Here is a 20558-nt window from a genome sequence, read left to right on the forward strand (position 1 = left end):
AACCAGCATCTGCAGTTCTTTCCTACACACTATAATTATATTAACCTGATTACACTGTAAACATATTGACTTGATGACATTATGAATGTATAGAAAGACATGTAATGTTTGCATTATATTTCCTGTATAGATTTAATGAATTAAGTTAAGTTTGATAGTTACTCAGGATCTTCTCAAAATTGACTGGCAGAGATAATGAGTGGTGTTTAGTTACGTCCAGTGATGAGTGACAAACAAAGAGAGATGATGGGCATGTGCTGAACAACAGACCACACATTCTTTATATTGTATTCTTGATAAATACTAAACAATATACCTGTTTCTTCAGCAATCTCAAGTCACCATCTTCCACACTATTGGCTAAACTGCTGAAATCTCATTCACTGTGTGAGGGAGATCCTAAAACACGTGCTATGCCTCTAATGAGCTAGGAGCTAATACTGTTCCAAGATTTTGTGTTGGGCATTCTGATCAAACCGATTGCAGGAGGGAGAAATCAATCATTAGGCATTTTGTCTCGTAATGTAACTGGTATGCTTAATAAATGGGTGTAAATGGGTGCAATGGTCTTTCCTAACCATGCCCCTGTCCAAATGTCTTAAATGCTGTTATAGTTTCTGCCTCCAGTATCTCCTCTGGCAGCAAATTCCATATGCCCACCACCCTCTGTGTGAAAAAGTTGCCCTTCAGGTTCCTATTAACTATTTCCTTTTGCATCTTAAACCTATGTTCTCTGATTCTTGATTCCTCTATTATGGGAGTAAAAGAGTAGGCGCATCTACCCTAACTATTCCCCTTATGATCTTATACACCTCTATCGGATCAACCCTCAACCTCCTGTACTCCAAGGAATAAAGACCTAGCCTGCCCAACCTATAGCTCAGGCCCTCATGTCCTGGCAACATCCTCATATATCTTCTCTGCACTCTTTCCAGTTTAACAACATCTTTCCTATAGCAGGGTGACCAAAATTGAACACAATACTCCAAATGTGGCCTCACTAATGTCTTGTATAACTGTAACATGACATGAACAGTTAGACACATTATCTATTTCAATGAGTACATGAATTACATCAAAAAAATTCTCCCTCCATCCGTTACTCCCCACCATTTTTTAACCTCTTGAAGTAGACAAAAGAGCAGAAAAACCCAAAGGCTGTGGAATGGCTTAATTGTTATTTCCACACATTCCTTGGAAACCAATAACAATTTTATTTTACTGTCTGCTCTTCTTTCAACCATTAAGATATACATGGTTTAATTCTATTTGGTAATCGTTTTAAATGAAACCCATCTGTCCTTGTCCTTGGTATTTGATTGTCTGTTTGCAAGCCTACTCAGTCCGTTTTCTTGCCAATCTGGGATTAGATATGTAATTTAGCCCTATGAAAGCCACTAACCTTATTTGTGTTGCATTCTGTGTTAAATTGATTCTACTAATCGTCAATTTAGCACCTTATTTTTGTCCACCGTGAATATTTATCACTTAATGCAAATTATAATCTAAGACACACTGAAATGTTTTCACAAATGTTTATTTATTTATATCTTAGTAATAACACATTGCCTTGTCAATAGTCAAATACCTTGTCAAATTAGGTATCTTTTGACACTATAAATTAGTCCATAGTAATCTCCTATCGGTGAAACTATATGTTTTATTCAGCAGTACATATTAATTTGGCATAATCATATTGCAGTTTATTACCCTGCTCGTAAAATTGGACTAATATTTTTTACCAGAAAACTGGAGGTTGTTGAAATAGGAAGCATAGGGTACTGATTATAATCAAGTCATCAAATTGCATTTTTCATGAAAGAACAGAATGGTATTTCTTATTTTGAGATCGACACTGAACATAATTGAACAGGAGACTGGAATCATTTCAAGAATTGCGATCCTTTATTTAATTGTGCAGATCTGGAACTGGCCTGTGTTTATCAGAATAAACCAGACTCAAGCTGGTTACATAGAATTTTTACTGACACTGAGCTGGTATTGCATTAAAATGGATGGAGTGAGCTACACATGGACACATAATTTATTCTAATGAATACATGAAGGCTGTTGAAAGCATAGTCACTAGACAGCAGCAGTATATATTCATTTTGTTTCCCATACTTGATTTTTAATTTAAAACTAGACCAAGTGGGACCCGTTGGATCCCTGTCACATGGGAGGGCTGGTCCCCCAACGCAATATTCCACCACTCACCCATAGCCGCCAACTGCATAGGCGTAGCTGGCAGATTCCCGTTGTGATGACAGAGATCCCCGTAGTGACGCGAGTCATGGCAAACCTCCCCAATTGCGCCTCGCCATCCCTCTTCCTACCGTATTCTCGTCTATTCCCCCGCAAACCTAACACTTCCTCCCCCTCCTCTTCACCCTCCCCTCAGTCACTTCCTCCCTCCCTCCATAACCCCTCTCCCCTCCCTACCCCGTTGACGTCATTGTGAGGTGGAAGCTGCTGTGATTTTGAAAACCGAGTATTTTAAAATGTAAATGAGATCCCATTGTGATGTAATCGCAGGGTGGAACAATGTTTTAAATGTAAATGAGATTCCATTCTGATGTCATTGTGGGGTGGAACACTGCTGATGGGCAGTTTATATAAATGAGATCCCATTATGACATCATACGCTGCTAACTGCCAGTGCAGGTGGAAGAATATTTTGGCAAACTGGGGTTTTGTAAAGTTTAAAATGTGAATAACTTGTAAAATATACCATCAATCTGAACAAAACTTGATACAACACACCACAGGACAATGGTGAGTAATGGGCCTGTCCCACAGGTGATTTTTTCAGCGACTGCCAGCGACTGTCATAGTCGTAGCAGGTCACCAATAACCCAGCGACTAGACACCACTATGACAATGTCTACAACAACCTACCTCCTAGTCGACGTAAACTACCGACAACCGGTGACTCATCGGGCATCCACCTATGACCACACCTACGACAATCTATGTCCACAATTCCTAAGCTACGACAAAGTAACACAATTCAGTCGCCGTACCTATAGCGGTTGACGTAGGTTGACGTAAATAGTTGCCAATAGGATTCACTGAAGTCAGCACTGAAGATGGTTGGCGTAAGTAGTTGCCAATGGAATTCACTGAAGATTTGAACATTTCAAAATCCAGCGGCGACCAGAAAAAAGGTACGACTATTTGGGCAACTGAACAAACCATACAAGCGACACCCCGGCGACCATGTGGCGACAGCCTTGTCGCCTGTAGTTGCCTAAAAAATCGCCTAAGTAGGACAGGGACATAAGGTGGTCCAAAAATTGCAGTGCTATTGTGTACTGTTTTGGCGTAATTGCAGGACATCACAGACAGACAGACATAGAAACAAACAACATGAGAGTTTTAGTAATATACTAGACCAAGTGGGACCCATCAGGCCCCGATCCCACAACACAATATTCCACCACTCATCCGTTGCCCCAACGCAACCCGTTCCCCCAACGCAATATTCCACCACTCACTCATAGCCCCCAACTGCGCAGGCGTGGCTCATTTCCCCTCATCCCCCAGCGCAACCTCCCCCTCGACTTCATCTTCCTTCTTCTTTCCCCTCTCCCCCTACCCTCGCCCACTCCCTCCCTCACCTCTCCCTTCCTCTCCTTTCCCCTACCCTCAGTCACTCCCTCCCTCCCTCCATAACCACTCTCCCCTCTCTACCCTCCTCCTCTCCCTCTGTCTCCCTGCTTCCCCACTTCTCATCTCTCCCCTATCTAACTCCCCCACTAAACACAATGTTTAAATACAATTTCTCCTCCTCCCCTCCCCCACTCCCTCCCTCTCCTTACATCAATGTAACAAATCTCTCTGAGAGTCCTGTCATTTGTTAACATTGTAATGGGCAGGGCAAGTTTTAAAGTGAAAAGTGATTTTTTTTTTTTAATTTAAAATGTGAATAACATAATATCTATATTACTAAAAGTCTGATCTTGACCGCTTTTGGCACACTGTGCTACGATTTCCGAGAGAACACTGCCACCTACGGCTGTCATTTTTGGCCACCTCGCTCAGAACCCCCCTCTGCCTTCCGGGACCGGAGGATATTTCCCATCAGTGAAAAATCTGAGAGATATTAATGTTTAAACAAAATCCCAATTCTCTCTGGTGTGCCCGCTGGTGGCAGGGGGGGAGGGACTATAAAACTCGGAAGTGTAGTCCCTCACTCAGTCTCTGCCAGACCCAGGAAGCGAGAGGATCACGGCTCTCTGAGCTGCGAATAACACTGAACGCTCGTCTACTCCACGGTGAGTCCCCCTCGATGCTTCTGTAAAGTGGCTGCTGCCCAATTGTTTGCCTCGCTTTTTTAAAAGTTTGTGTTCACAAAATGAATTTTGGCTGTTGGGTGGCTGCTGCCCAATTGTTTGCCTTGCCTTTTTTTTTAACAAGTTTGTGTTCACAAAATGAATTTTGATTGTCGGGTAGCTGCAGCCCAATTGTTTGCCTCACCTTTTTAACAAGTTTGTGTTCACAAAATGAATTTTGGTTGTCAGGTGGCTGCAGCCCAATTGTTTGCCTCGCCTTTTTAACATGTTTGTGTTCACAAAATGAATTTTGGTTTCAGGTGGCTGCAACCCAATTGTTTGTCTTGGCTTGGCTCTTAAAATCATTGCAACAGTTGGATGCCAGCCTAAGAATCCATTCGGCCCACAATGTCTATACTAGCCCTCTGGAAACCAGTAACTTTGGACATCAACACCCAAACTAGCGCAACAGACAACCCCACACAGGCGAGCAATATTGGAATTGGTGAAGAGGTGGAATATTGCGTTAGTGACGAGCCCGCCCGTGTGATGCTGGGTCCCACTTAGTCTAGTATAACATAAATCTGAATGGAATGCTGCTATGTTTTTGAAAATTGAGTTTTAAAAAATGTAAATGTGATCCCATTGTGATGTAATTGTGGGGTGGAACACTGCTGATGGGCAGTTTGTGTAAATGAGATCCCATTGTGAAGTCATATGCTGCTAACTAACAGTGCAAGTTCAAGTGATTTTTGTCAAACTGGATTTTGTAAAGTTTACAATGTGTGTTTTGGCGTAATTGCAGCTCATCACAGACAGACAGATAGACAAACAAACAAGATGCCAGTTTTTGTAATATATAGATATTCTAAAATAACAGAGCAGAATAACTTCATATCCAAGCCCTGAGCAGGCACAAAATGCTGTTACTCAAATATAAGAAGATAAAAAGCACCTTGATAACATTGAATCACTGACAATATGGAAAAACTATGCACCATGTATTGTTTTCAAACTTTGGATCCCTTTTAGGGTCAACTTCACTTGTGGTGAGCAACAAGCCCATTTACTTGATCTCCTACCCCTACTTTGCTCATGTTTTCAACAGCAGACTGTTTTATTTGGCCCAGCAGGATACGCAGGTCACTGTTTTGGGATTAATAATGTCTATTAATCAGATATGATAATAAGTTTAATTATGTTTTCCATATTGAAGCCATACTCTTCAGGCATTATCCTGTATCTGTACACTGTGGACAGATTGTTTGTAATCGTGTATAGTCTTTCTGCTGACTGGATGGCACACAACAAAAAAGTTTTTCACTGTACCTTAAACTTAGTTTAATGTACCTTTAGCGACATTAAACTAAGCTAAATTAAACTGCAAACCATTAAACTCCTGTATACCACCCCGTCAAGATCGACTCAATGATGCCCAAAAGAAGACACAGAGTGCTGGAGTAGCTTAACAGGTCAGGCAGAATCTCAGGAGAACACGGGTAGGTGATGTTATGGGTTGGGACCCTTCTTCAGTCACAATTCCTCATTTCACTGGTGCCCAATCACAATGTTTCACTGGTTCCTGAATAGAGCTTCAAACCCATTACTCGAACCATTATACCGAGGCAGAACCAGTTATGCTGGCAGGTGGGAATGCCAAGTAAGATATCCGAAAAGGAGAGAAAATATGTTGGCATGTACACCAGGAAAATAATATTTGGTGATTTCACAGAATGAAAATCTGAACGTATTTGCATTTCCCTCCAAAATAAGCCTTTCTGAAAAATAATGGAATACCTTTCATAAACAAAATCAAAAGAACAACTAAAACATGAGCTTTCAATGGAAGACTCAGCTCCCTTGGGGTGCAATTTGTGTTATCAGGTTTACTTCAGTAATGATGTGTTGCTATGGAAATTGGGTCTGGTTTGGGAATGCCAGCTGCTTGGGATCTAATGTCCCCGCTACCCAATGCCATTTATTCACAATGTTTATAATGTGTTGATCATATTTAATTTAGAATGGATTATTTTGTTTTCCATTTAAAGAAAGATCCTTTATAAATCTGTAGATACCATAAATCGCAGGTATGATATTTTGTTGCAATACTTTGATTAGTTGTGAAAATACCATTTTAATTCTTAGCAGAGAATCACAGCAGCATTTTGATTTCAGGTCCAGCATTGATGTATGAGAAGGGAATAGCAAATGGATGGAGGAGTGGGGTGCAGCGGAGAGCAACACAATTAACATATACGTCAGCAATTACAAGTAGAAATGCAGCAAATTGCATATATTGTGATATTTTGTTTTTTTAATTGTTTCATTGTTTTATTTATGCTGGAAGTATTGGATGTGAAATTCTGATGTGCTATTGAGAGGCATGACCTCACCAATCATGAAATTGGACAGAATCTTCCATGTGTGATTCACTTTAGCACGCTTGACCTATACACGGAATCAGGCATGCAGCTAATGACATCATTATTCATATACTGCCCATTATAGTCTACAGCAATATAAGTCATAGTTTAAAGCTGCACACTCTGCTGTCATTGAATGGTGTCAATAGAACCAAAACACATTGCACTGGGATGTTGCTTTTCTTGCATATTATGGGGACTCTCTGCTGACTGTGGGAGATCTACACTGGGCAGCCATTTGTTTCCATGTCAGTCCCAATATGTGTTGCTATCAACACATAATAAAGTTATAACAAAGCTGGGGGAACTCAACAGGCTAGGCCAGGTCCATTGGGAATTGTATTTCAGGGCTTGCTTCTGGTTGTAACTTCTGATGCTTCACATTGATTTTAGCCAGCTTTGTGGGTTTCTTTTCTGCAAAGAGTCTGATTTAGTGTCAGTGCTAAACACAATCATGTTATAGATCATCAAAACATGTGACATGTAATTTCTAGGTGGTGAGATCTCGGGCAGTGAGTGCTTGGTGAATTTCTGCCATAGTTTGTTGGGGCTGGAGGGAGTCGAAAATAGTTATGGAAGTGAAAACTTTTTGCAGCCACACCATACTCAACCTGGTATTGGGAAATGAGCCTGGACAAGTAACTGGTGTTTCAGTGAAAGAGCATTTTGGGGATAATGATCACAATGCTCAGCAAAATTATTCAGTTCAAAGCACATCAAAATGATGCTTCCACTGAGATTTTGACTGGACTCTAATGCAAGATACCGGTTGACTAGTCAAAGCCGTTAAAGCATTACTTAGAAATTTCTGTGGTGTGCTTAATTATGACTCGTGTTCGAACATGCCCTGAGGCTCAGCTGGAATCCACGATGCCTGATTACAGAAATATCCGGGATCGAACTGGCAATCTTCTTTGTGACTCAAATAATCATTGACACTTTTGGTTGTCTCAGGATGAAGACATTGCGGTTGCTGCTAAGTTAGAGGGCTATGACATTTCACTGCCTGTTGTCATTGATGATACGCATATTGAGGAAATTCTCATCCATTACATCCAAGGATGCCATTCCTGCCTACTTTCTTCTGGTCTTGTTCACCTCATCTACTGTACCCCACGTTATGCCACCAATCTTCAGCTGCTCTACATTTCTCTTTCAATTGTCAGCACATTTGAATAAATAGTATTTCAATGGTTCTATGGATCAATGGTTCCTTTACAATCACGTGTACCAAGGCATAATGAAACTCCTTTTTTGCATGCAGATCAGAAGATTATTGCCATAGATAGGTACAATGAGTACATAATATACCAAGGCAAATTCCTTGTACGTATACATACTTGGCTAATAAAATGTATTAAATTAACTTCAATTCAATACATAGAAACAGCCCACTGAGTCTATATGCAAGAGTCACCAGGTTTTGGCGCCATGTCGCAGACCCAACTGCAGCTGACTACAAAGGCCTGTTGCAGGTGCCACCTCCATCTGGTATAGGAAGGAACTGCACATGCTGATTTAAACCAAAGATAGACACAAAATGCTGGAGTAACTCAGCAGGACAGGCAGTATCTCTGGAGAGAAGGAATGGGTGATGTCTCAGGTGGAGACCCTTCTTCATAGAAACATAGAAACATAGAAAATAGGTACAGGAGTAGGCCATTTGGCCCTTCGAGCCTGCACCGCCATTCAATATGATCATGGCTGATCATCCAACTCAGTATCCCGTACCTGCCTTCTCTCCATACCCCCTGATCCCTTTAGCCACAAGGGCCACATCTAACTCCCTCTTAAATATAGCCAACGAACTGGCCTCAACTACCTTCTGTGGCAGAGAATTCCAGAGATTCACCACTCTCTGTGTGAAAAATGTTTTCCTCATCTCGGTCCTAAAAGATTTCCCCCTTATCCTTAAACTGTGACCCCTTGTTCTGGACTTCCCCAACATCGGAAACAATCTTCCTGCATCTAGCCTGTCCAACCCCTTAAGAATTTTGTAAGTTTCTATAAGATCACCCCTCAATCTTCTAAATTCTAGCGAGTACAAACGGAATTTATCCAGTCTTTCTTCATATGAAAGTCCTGACATCCCAGAAATCAGTCTGATGAACCTTCTCTGTACTCCCTCTATGGCAAGAATGTCTTTCCTCAGATTAGGAGACCAAAACTGTACGCAATACCCCAGGTTTGGTCTCACCAAGACCCTGTACAACTGCAGTAGAACCCCCCTGCTCCTATACTCAAATCCTTTTGCTATGAATGCTAACATACCATTCGCATTCTTCACTGCCTGCTGCACCTGCATGCCTACTTTTAATGACTAGTGTACCATGACACCCAGGTCTCGTTGCATCTCCCCCTTTCCTAATTGGCCACCATTCAGATAATAGTCTACTTTCCTGTTTTTGCCACCAAAGTGGATAACCTCACATTTATCTACATTATACTGCATCTGCCATGCATTTGCCCACTCACCCAGCCTATCCAAGTCACCTTGCAGCCTCCTAGCATCCTCCTCACAGCTAACACTGCCCCCCAGCTTCGTGTCATCCGCAAGCTTGGGGATGTTGCATTCAATTCCCTCGTCCAAATCATTAATATATATCGTAAATAGCTGGGGTCCCAGCACTGAGTCTTGCGGTACCCCACTAGTCACTGCCTGCCATTGTGAAAAGGACCCGTTTACTCCTACTCTTTGCTTCCTGTCTGCCAGCCAGTTCTCTATCCACATCAATACTGAACCCCCAATACCGTGTGCTTTAATCTTGTACACTAATCTCTTATGTGGCACCTTGTCGAAAGCCTTCTGAAAGTCCAAATATAACACAGCCACTGGTTCTCCCTTATCCACTCTACTAGTTACATCCTCACAAAATTCTATAAAATTCGTCAGACATGATTTACCTTTCATAAATCCATGCTGACTTTATCCAATGATTTCACCACTTTCCAAATGTGCTGCTATCCCATCTTTAATAACTGATTCTAGCAGTTTCCCCACTACCGACGTTAGACTAACTGGTCTGTAATTCCCCGTTTTCTCTCTCCCTCCCTTTTTAAAAAGTGGGGTTACATTAACTACCCTCCAATCCTCAGGAACTACTCCAGAATCTAAAGAGTTTTGAAAAATTATCACTAATGCATCCACTATTTCTGGTGCTACTTCCTTAAGTACTCTGGGATGCAGCCTATCTGGCCCTGGGGATTTATCGGCCTTTAATCCATTCAATTTACCTAACACCACTTCCCGGCTAACCTGGATTTCACTCAGTTCCTCCATCTCATTTGACCCCCGGTCCCCTGCTATTTCCGGCAGATTATTTATGCCTTCCTTAGTGAACCAAAGGAGTTATTCAATTGGTCTGCCATGTCCTTGTTCCCCATGATCAATTCACCTGTTTCTGACTGCAAGGGACCTACATTTGTTTTAACTAATCATTTTCTCTTCACATATCTATAAAAGCTTTTGCAGTCAGTTTTTATGTTCCCTGCCAGTTTTCTTTCATAATCTACTTTCCCTTTCCTGATTAAGCCCTTTGTCTTCCTCTGCTGGACTGAATTTCTCCCAGTCCTCTGGTACGCTGCTTTTTCTGGCTAATTTGTACGCTTCATCTTTTGTTTTGATATTATCCCTGATTTCCCTTGTTATCCACGGATGCACTACCTTCCCTGATTTATTTTTTTGCCAAACTGGGATGAACAATTGTTGTAGTTCATCCATGCAGTCTTTAAATGCCTTCAATTGAATATCCACCGTCAACCCATTAAGAATCAATTGCCTGTCTATCTTGGCCAATTCACGTCTCATACCCTCAAAGTTACCTTTCTTTAAGTTCAGGACCCTTGTTTCTGACTTAACAATGTCACTCTGCATCCTAATGGAGAACTCAACCATATTATGGTCACTCTTGCCCAAGGGGCCACGCACAACAAGACTGCTAACTAACCCTTCCTCATTACTCAATACCCAATCTAGAATAGCCTGCTCTCTCGATGGTTCCTCTACAAGTTGGTTTAGAAACCTATCCCGCATACATTCCAAGAAATCCTCTTCTTCAGCACCCTTGCCAATTTGATTCACCCAATCTATATGTAGATTGAAGTCACCCATTATAACTGTTTTACCTTTGTTGTACGCATTTCTAATTTCCTGTTTGATGCCATCCCCAACTCCACTACCACTGTTAGGTGGCCTGTACACAACTCCCACTAGAGTTTTCTGCCCCTTAGTGTTTCGCAGCTCTACCCATATCGATTCCACATCCTCCAAATCTAATGTCCTTCCTTTCTATTGCATTAATCTGCTCTCTAACCAGCAACGCTACCCCACCTCCTTTCCCTTTCTGTCAATCCCTCCTGAATATTGAATATCCCTGGATGTTCAGCTCCCAGCCTTGGTCACCCTGGAGCCATGTCGCCGTGATCCTAACTATATCATAGTCATTAATAGCTATCTGCACATTCAACTCATTCACCTTATTACGAATGCTCCTTGCATTGAGACACAAAGCCTTCAGGCTTGTGTTTACAACACTCTTACCCCTTATACAATTATGTTGAAAAGTGGCCCTTTTTGATTTTTGCCCTGGATTTGTCTGCCTGCCACATTTCACCTTGCTACCTATTGCTTCTACCCTCATTTTACACCCCTCTGTCTCTACGCTCACACATTTAAGAAACCCTTTCCCTTTAACTCCATCCTCAACTATCCCATTTGACACCCCACCCCCCTTATTCAGTTTAAAACCACCCGTGTAAACCACTGGCCAGACTTCTTCAGACCTCCATTCTGTCGTCCCATGAACCGTCATCCCTCTCCTTGTCGGGCCATCTTCAACCTTTGTACCCCGAGGGCGGCTCCCGCAGCTGACCTTAAAGGCATGGAAGGTAAGACCCCTGGTCCTTCTTACGGCCTGTATGTCTGGCATCCGCTACCGTCGCAGATTCCCTCCACATCCTCTCCGGTTCCAGGTCTTCGAGGATGAGCAGAGGCTGGGCTTGGCAGCTTTCCTTCCCTGGTTTCACAGCGGGCTGAGCCATGCCTGTTGTTGGTTTGTGGCCTTGGCTCTCCGAGACCCTCTGCCACGTGCAGCTCCCCTGGGACCTTTTATTGATTCATGGTGAATGTTTGCATCAATATCTGGCCTAACCAGAGACTTGACATTGTTGTTCGGCACATTACCCTATTGGTGAAGTCTGCATCTCTGGCTCTACTTTCCAACCACGTATCAGTGTGGTTCATAATCTTCCCTGCTTCTCGACAACTTTATCCTCCTTTGAACCTGTCACCTATTCTACACTTTTCACTTATTTGCAGTATTCCTTTCACACTGCTCACCAAAGTATTACTGCAGTTTATACTGATCTAACCTTCAAGCTTTAGTTACTGTCAGAAATGTCTCAGTCTTGGTGATATCAATGTCCATTTGCACCATCTTGCTCTCTCTACCCTGTCTTCACTGCCCTACTGTATTCTCTTAGTCTACCCCTCTAAACACACAAAAGCTAACACCTTAAATTTACCTCCAGGCAGTAAAAACTTTGAAAACAGTCACAAATTTATTACCACAACTGCTTCCCAATTCCATTCCGTCTGTGCCGGTCCTGTTAAAATCTATTTATTATACATTCTAAATCTTGATTTTAAAATGTTATGGCTCTTCAACTACATCAATACCTTTATAGTTGCTGCGTTTCTCTTCTATTCCCTCTTATCTTTTCTACCATGCGTCGTGCAACTCTAAATCATTATTCTCTTCCTTTCCAATGCATTCCTTTGCCATTGCACCATAAGATTTGGTTTATGAAGTGCACAACTGGTTTTGCATGTTTAATGTGTCTTTAAGTGTGGAACATGTTGCTCTCTTTGTACAATATTTCCTTAATTTATGAACATTGGAACTAGAAATGTTCATTATTAACTCATTTGAGTACCTGTCTTCTTTTCACTAAACTATTTGTTACTATAATAAATAGCTCACCACTTGTGAAATTGATAATATTGGCCAAGTAAAACATGTCACAAAATGGAGAATCTCTGCATTTGCAAAGCCTGCTTGTCCTCTTTCTGTGAAAGGTTGCAGGGCTATGAGTCATGGTTCCAATGTGGCTGGACCTTGGGAGGAAGTTGGGAACAAGGTGAGGTCCAGATGTCCTTCTTATTGTTAATTTGTATGAGGGTTTGCAGAAAGAGCTGAGCAGGATTGCAAATGCATGATTAGGATTGGTCATAGGATGAGGTGTTGTAAAGTATTGTTAATTATGTTGCAGAGTGTTTGTGCTGTTATCTTGTGATTGGTTGAAGTATGACGCTTTGTTCAAATTGTTTATATTACCTGGGGAAATGTTTCTTTACTTTAGTAAACTGTCTTCCATCTAGAACTTTCTGTGGAAACAATGTAATGGTGTACTTTGTGATTGGGTTAGGGATCTGCCAATAAATGTATTATTTGATCAATATTTGTGATTGGCTTTTAGGGGCTGCCCCCACCCCCCCAATATAGTTTCGCGCCACGTGTCCGATACCCTATTAAAGAGGGGACACCACATGAATTGGAGTCGATCATCTGGGAGTACACTTGGGACTGTGTGACTTGCTGGAGGTGTCTATTCACACGAGGCTGAAAGGCTTGGACGAGTAGAGACAAGGATTGGACCCACGGTGTTGGTTCGGTATCGTATAGGAAGTTTGTTTGTGTTAGTTAGGATAAGGGGGTAAGCTGTAGAGAGCATAATTACAGGATGCCCACAGTGCATTTTATCCAGAAATACAACCTTTTTGTTATTCTAGAAATTACTGCATCTGCATGTTTGTATTATGACTCCATTGGAGAGCAGTGATATGGCGTGTGTACATCTCAAACAACCTAACAATTTTAGTCTGTAACATTCATTTTGCATTCAGTTTGCAATGTGTAAAAAGTGTACTGCATTACAAAGTAACATAACTTATTTGTACAACTATTTGCTGTCGCTTAGTACATTCTGTAGACCCTGCAAATTGATAATGAAATAGTTGTTGAATAAAATGAAGTAGGCGACACAGTGGCACAGGTAGAGTTCCTGCCTCAGACCCGAGTTCAATCTTGACATATAGTGCTGTCTGTGTACAGTTTGCAAGTTCTATCTGTGACCACATGGGTTTCCTCCGAATGCTCCGGTTTGTAGGTTAATTGGACACTGTAAATTATCCGTGTGGAGGTAATGGATACGAAAGAGGGATAATATAAAATTAGTGTGAACAGGTTGGTGGTGATGATGGACTCGGTGGCCAAAGAGCTGTTTCCATGCTGCATCTTTAAACTAAACTAACATGAATGAATCTAAGATAGACACAAAATGTTGGAGTAACTCAGCGGAACAGGCCGCATCTCTGGAGAGAAGGAGTTGCATACAGTTTTGGTCTCCTAATCTGAGGAAAGACATTCTTGCCATAGAGGGAGTACAGAGAAGGCTCACCAGACTGATTCCTGGGATGTCAGGACTTTCATATGAAGAAAGACTGGATAGATTCGGTTTGTACTCGCTAGAATTTAGAAGATTGAGGGGGGATCTTATAGAAACTTACAAAATTCTTAAGGGGTTGGACAGGCTAGATGCAGGAAGATTGTTTCTGATGTTGGGGAAGTCCAGAACAAGGGGTCACAGTTTAAGGATAAGGGGGAAATCTTTTAGGACCGAGATGAGGAAAACATTTTTCACACAGAGAGTGGTGAATCTCTGGAATTCTCTGCCACAGAAGGTAGTTGAGGCCAGTTCATTGGCTATATTTAAGAGGGAGTTAGATGTGGCCCTTGTGGTCAAAGGTATCAGGGGATATGGAGGGAAGGCAGGTACAGGATACTGAGTTGGATGATCAGCCATGATCATATTGAATGGCGGTGCAGGTTCGAAGGGCCGAATGGCCTACTCCTGCACCTATTTTCTATGTTTCTATGTTTCTATGATTACAGCCTCTAGGCATACAAACATGCATGCATAACATGGGCCACAGTGATTAGCAGTATCGTCCCATCAGTGAATTATTGCATGCATCACTTTAGCAATGTTACAGTTGATTAGGAAGGTGACAACAAGGCTGCCCCTTCTGGTGAAATCAGCTCTACCATGTATGATAAAACTGGGGGACCATCCATTAGTATGTCAGAAATATGGACATGTTCTGTGAAACCAAAAGCATCCTGAGACTAAAAGAAGATGATACTTTGAGCTTAAAAAGACAATATCGCTGATGGAGATTCAGCCAGGAGCATATTGCACAATGAAAAATTTCATGTCACATTATGTTAAAGATTTATTGATTAAAATCGTACCACAGATGCAGGAACATGACTTTCATCCAAAGTCATTAGAAATAACTGAAAGGCATGAATTTGGGATAAGGAACCAAAAAGCAGTATGAGTCAATTAGCGAGTGGATTATTTTTAATGAACTTATCCTTGCAGTTTAATTTTGGTGTCCGTTTAGATCATGCTTTATGGCATATGTTTTTTGTACCAATCAAAGTGAACAAGTTCATTTGACATTGTTGAGCACACAACTGAAATTTGAATTTGCTTGTCAAATTGCAATGTTGATGGAATTGGTACTTAAGATTGTCGAAAATGTTATCTGCCTCAGGCACCTGGTATAATTGCAGTTCACAGTCAAAGTTTTGTAGCAAAGTCTTGGGCTCAGAAACCACCAAGTCCGATGCATACTGCTGCGATTAATTTCTTCAGTAGCTATCATTGCAATGACCATCACTTAGCTCAGTTTGAAATGTTTTGGTCATCAAACGAAAAGTCACATTTCATTAGCTTGTGGATCCAAGGCTAAGACAAGCTATAAAATCAATTTCAGTGGCAATTCAAAATGCCATCAGAAAGGAGAACTTCGTAGTTTAGCAGTTCATTCAGACAACAGCAAACTGGCATATCAGCTTCCCCTCTTCGACAACACTGAAAACATTTATTTCACCTGTACAGGCTTGGTCTCCAACCCATCAATGATGTCCAGTTTGCTCTCTTCACTACTCCCCTTCTCTACGATTTAAATCATGCTTATTTTAAAGTTTTGTTTTCCAGTTCTGAGTAAGTGTTATTGACTTGAAACATTAACTCTGTTTCTCTCTACGTAATTGCTAGATGACTACTCAGTTATGATTTATAAATGACAAATGGGATTCTACAGTATGTAGGCGACAAGCATTAACAACTAAACCAAATAGAATTTGAAGTAAACTTATTGACTTACAATAATGTAATTGACAAGCAGATCAAATTGAAAACTTATTCTGATAAGGCTTAACGGACATTAAAGCAAATGGAGTATATAATGTACAGCTATATCAGGAGCTTTGGCATCTGTGATCTTGCTTGAGAACCTTTCATTTATTCATTGATAGATGTAATGTTACATGAAAACATGGAAATTAAGAGTTGCAGTAGGTTGTTCAGTCTTTCAAGTCTTCCCAGCAATTCCCACCAGTTGGTGCTATGATCATAACACCAACACCCTGTTCCAGCTTTCTCCCCATCTAATTGTTTTTTGTTTATATTTTCAATAATTTGGTCACAACTCCCTTTTCTCCGTGGAGAAGTCTTTGTGTAAAACTATTTTTCCTCATATGTGAGTTCACCACATATTTAGATGTGACCTATTCTTCTAAACTTCTCCACCATAGACAGTATCTCTTTTTCTCAATGGTGGTCTAGAAGCGGTGATATCTGTAAGATTTAGTGAGGTATCTCTAGTGAATAATAGCCAATCATCCTAATTGTTTTATTGTCTATTGCAAGCCCAGACCATTCCCATATGCCATAAAGATCAAAATTCAAGATGGTTAGCTGAATGTAATCTTAGGTCACAAGGTCATAAATGACAGGAGCAGATTTATGCCATTCTACCCATCAAGTCTACTCCACCATTCCTTTATGGCTGATTTATCTCTCCCTCCTAATCCCATTCTCCTGCCTTGACAATTGTACTAATCAAGAATCTATCTATCTCTGCCTTAAAAATATCAATTGTTGGACTCCACAGCCTTCTGTGGCAAAGAATTCCACAGATTCACCACCCTCTGATTAAAGATATTCCTCCTCATCTCCTTCCTAAAGGAACATTCTTTAATTCTGAAGCTATGACCTCTGGTCCTAGACTCCCCCGATCATGGAAACATCCTCTCCACATCCATTCTATCCAATTATTTCACTATTCAGTAAGTTGCAATGAGTTCACCTCCATACTTTCAAACTCCAGCGAATACAGGCCCAATGCTGCCAAACACTCATCATATGTTAACCCACTCATTCCTTACTACTGATTCGACTTGCAAATTAACTTTTTGGGAATCCTGCACCAGCACTCTCAAGTCCCTTTGTACCTCCGATTTCTGGATTCTCTCCCCATTTACAAAATATTCTATGCCTTTATTCCTACTACCAAAATGCATGACTCAAAGCGTTGCTACACTATATTCCATCTGCCACTTCTCTTCCCACTCTCCCAACCTGTCCAGGTCCTTCTGCAGTGTCCCTGCTTTCTCTACACTAACTGCCCCTCCTTCTATTTTCATATCAACTGCAAACTTGGCGACAAAGCCTTCAATCTCTTTGTCCAAATCATTAATATACAATGTGGAGAGCAGCGGCCCCAGCACCGATCCCTGCAGAACTCCACTTGTAACTGGCAGCCAACCAGAAAAAGCCCCCTTTATTGCCACTCATTGCCTTATGTCTTCATGTAAACCATGACAAGGAAATAAACTTGAACTTGTCTTCAGTATGTTAATAGCATGTGTTTTACTTCAATCCACTTTGTCATTCCCTATTTATAAAAGTCCATAAAAACACTCTGATGGGCCTGTCCCACTTAGGCGATTTTTCAGGCGACTGCCGGTGACTGTCAAGTTGCCGGCAGTCGCCTGAAAAACCGGCAACTGGAACGGCGACTGTCAGAGTGGAACACACACACAAACATCACTTCCTTCACCAGCCCGTTATGCAGGTGGTGGATAGGGCATGCGGGGGAGCGTTGTCCGAGTGAAATTCACACGGTGCAAAGTCAAGGTGATAACAAACACACACCGCAATGAACAGGAAGGATGGCGCTGTAATTAAGACGGCTAAAGCACATGGTACGGTAACTCCTTTAAAAGAGGGGGGGGAGGGTGAGAGAGGGGGAGAAGGAGTGGAGACAACTTTTAAGAAGCCAGAGATACACTGCTGTGAAGCACGGTGGACATTAACATTATCGGTCGGTTATCCTTGGTTCTGAAAACTACTGCTTACGTTTTTTTCCCCCAATGAGCCAATGAAATTCACCGGTCAGCACCGCCTACAACCTATTAGAACCTTCGACCTCCTTGCAACCACTAGGACCTCCTGGCGACGCACCTACGGCACGAGATTTCTCGCTACTCTTCATGGGGGCTTCATTCTGGTCGCCACAAATTTTTCAACATGTTGCAAGATTCGCAGCGACCATAATGAGGCCGTGACTAGTTCCCAAAATGCGGGAACTCCTCACGATCATGAAGGTGACTCCCCGGCAACCACTGGCGAACATGTCTTTTGCAGTCGCCTAAAAAGTCACCTAAGTGGGACAGGCCGATGAGGAGATGAAAAACATTTACATGGGTTTCCTCACAGAACATTTTTATATGTTTTTATGATGTTTAGCCTGTTAATTCCACATATAGAACAATTTTGATTGAAAATCCTGTTCATGGTTGTAACCTGCACCAGGCCTGTACGAAGTTTTTCAAAAAGGGGGGTGGCATGACAGAATTACAAAATTCTTAAGTGAAATAGTGTGTGCACATCACGAGCGCAAAGCACGAAGTCCCTCGCAGCTGGGGTTTCTAGCTTGCAGTGGGGTTTTAGATGCTCTCTGGTGCATTCGGAACTTCATTTTGGAACATTTTTCCACCATATTTATGACCAATATTTCAGAAATTATTTTGGTTGAGTAATGAGTGGATGGAATGGGATGATTGGAGTCATGGTTGTATACATTTTTTTAAATCAAGTATTGAAGTTGTCCTTGTTTAATAATCAAGTTGGACTGTTGTAAAATGTTATGTAAAATGTTATAAAGGAGCATGCAAAAACTGCAAATAAAATACTGTAAGTTTTTGTTGTAAAGAAAATCTTTTTTTAGAAAATGTTTTGTGTGTTGATTTGATTGCCTGTTACTGTTAAACTGTGTTAGTGTGTGCAGTGCACCTTTAATGTTGAATACAACATTTAGTTCGACTTCAATTTCGTTAATGAAAAATGAAGTGAAACTAAATTGACCGCTTTCAAACCAACCTATTTTACTGTCATACTATTATATCAAATTCTACTTCCATGATGGCTCATACACAAGATCACACATCACATTTTGAACTCTCAAACACAACATGATTGTGAATAATTGCAGAGCTGCCAAGTTGCACCGACCATTTCCGTATTTTGAAGGCTGAAAATCAGTATTTTGGGGGGGAAATGGGTATTTCGCACATAAATGCAATAGAACGTACTACACAGAAACTGGATTTTTGAAAATCAGTATTTTGCATGCAACCTCATGTATTCTCATATATCGGTATGGAACACTGAAAATCAGTACTACTGAATTATGAAAACATTTTTGAAATGCAAATTTATAATTCTTGATTTTGATTCAATAACATATAAAAATATATAATAACATAACATATAAAATAGTAAGATTAAACGAGGACTTACCAGTTTGAAGTTTGATCTTTATTTTATGACGAGTTACGATGAGGGAATACGTGAAGAAGGCCTGTTCAGCCGCACGTGCGTCAATCTTCAAAGCAGCGGTGTGAAATCACAGATAATAATAACAGTGACTGAAGTATGATAGTAAGATGAAAAAGACTAGAACTACCAGATGAACTTAACGAGGGCTGGGAGCGGAGGGCATGTATTCCCTCACCGTAACTCCTCATAAAATAAAGATCAAACTTCAAACTGGTAAGTTCTCGTTTAATCTTACTATTTTACTTCGGAGTCACATGAGTGACTACATGAAGATTTCAAAGCTCTGTGATTTCATGCCATGAGAAAACAAGTCTACACAACCACAACTGCCCCATTGACAAAATGAGGGAAAACATTCATAATGCATACAGTCATGACATAGATTTAAACATGCTTATGCTGTTAAATAAACAATAGCAATAGTCACATCTCTCATCTGGATGGAACCTATAACAGAACATAAAATAAATTGAGAATACCTCTGGTCTAGCAATGGTTTATTATAACATGTTTGAAATATTGTTCGTTTGACCACACTACAGCCATTATGATGTGGTCCAGCGGAACATAATTAACCCTTGCTGCTGCTGTTATAGCAGCCTTGGTGGAGCGAGATCCAGATCAGTATCTACTCCTGCATACCTCAACTCCATTTTAACAGCTGACAAGATCTGAGCTGATATGTTCTTATAACGTCTTTTGTAATTAACAATCATAGTTAGCTCAGAGTCTCAAAGACTCTTGGTGTCCTTGACTTATTGTTGTATATGTGTGTCCACACATAAGGAGAAATCCCTGGGTATGTCTTAAGTTATTTTGAAACCCGACACCCCTACTGCTCTGCTTAAATTAATTATAGCATAAAATACTGTACATATATTTGCAGATGTAATCATCCTCTCCTGTCACAATAATGTAGCGAGTGACCTGTTGCGCTAACCAGCGCCAGGAGGATAACTACCTAATGAGGTCCGATCAAAGCTAAGAATGTAGCTGGAACCCCCTGGTTCAAATAGTGTTACACAATGTCAATCTCCCATACTGCATTGTACTTGTCCTGAGAAACCTGTGTAACAGATATCCTTACTAACTCGATATCCGAGGTGAA

This window comes from Leucoraja erinacea, chromosome 7 (genome assembly GCF_028641065.1).
Source record: "Leucoraja erinacea ecotype New England chromosome 7, Leri_hhj_1, whole genome shotgun sequence".
Taxonomy (NCBI): domain Eukaryota; kingdom Metazoa; phylum Chordata; class Chondrichthyes; order Rajiformes; family Rajidae; genus Leucoraja; species Leucoraja erinaceus.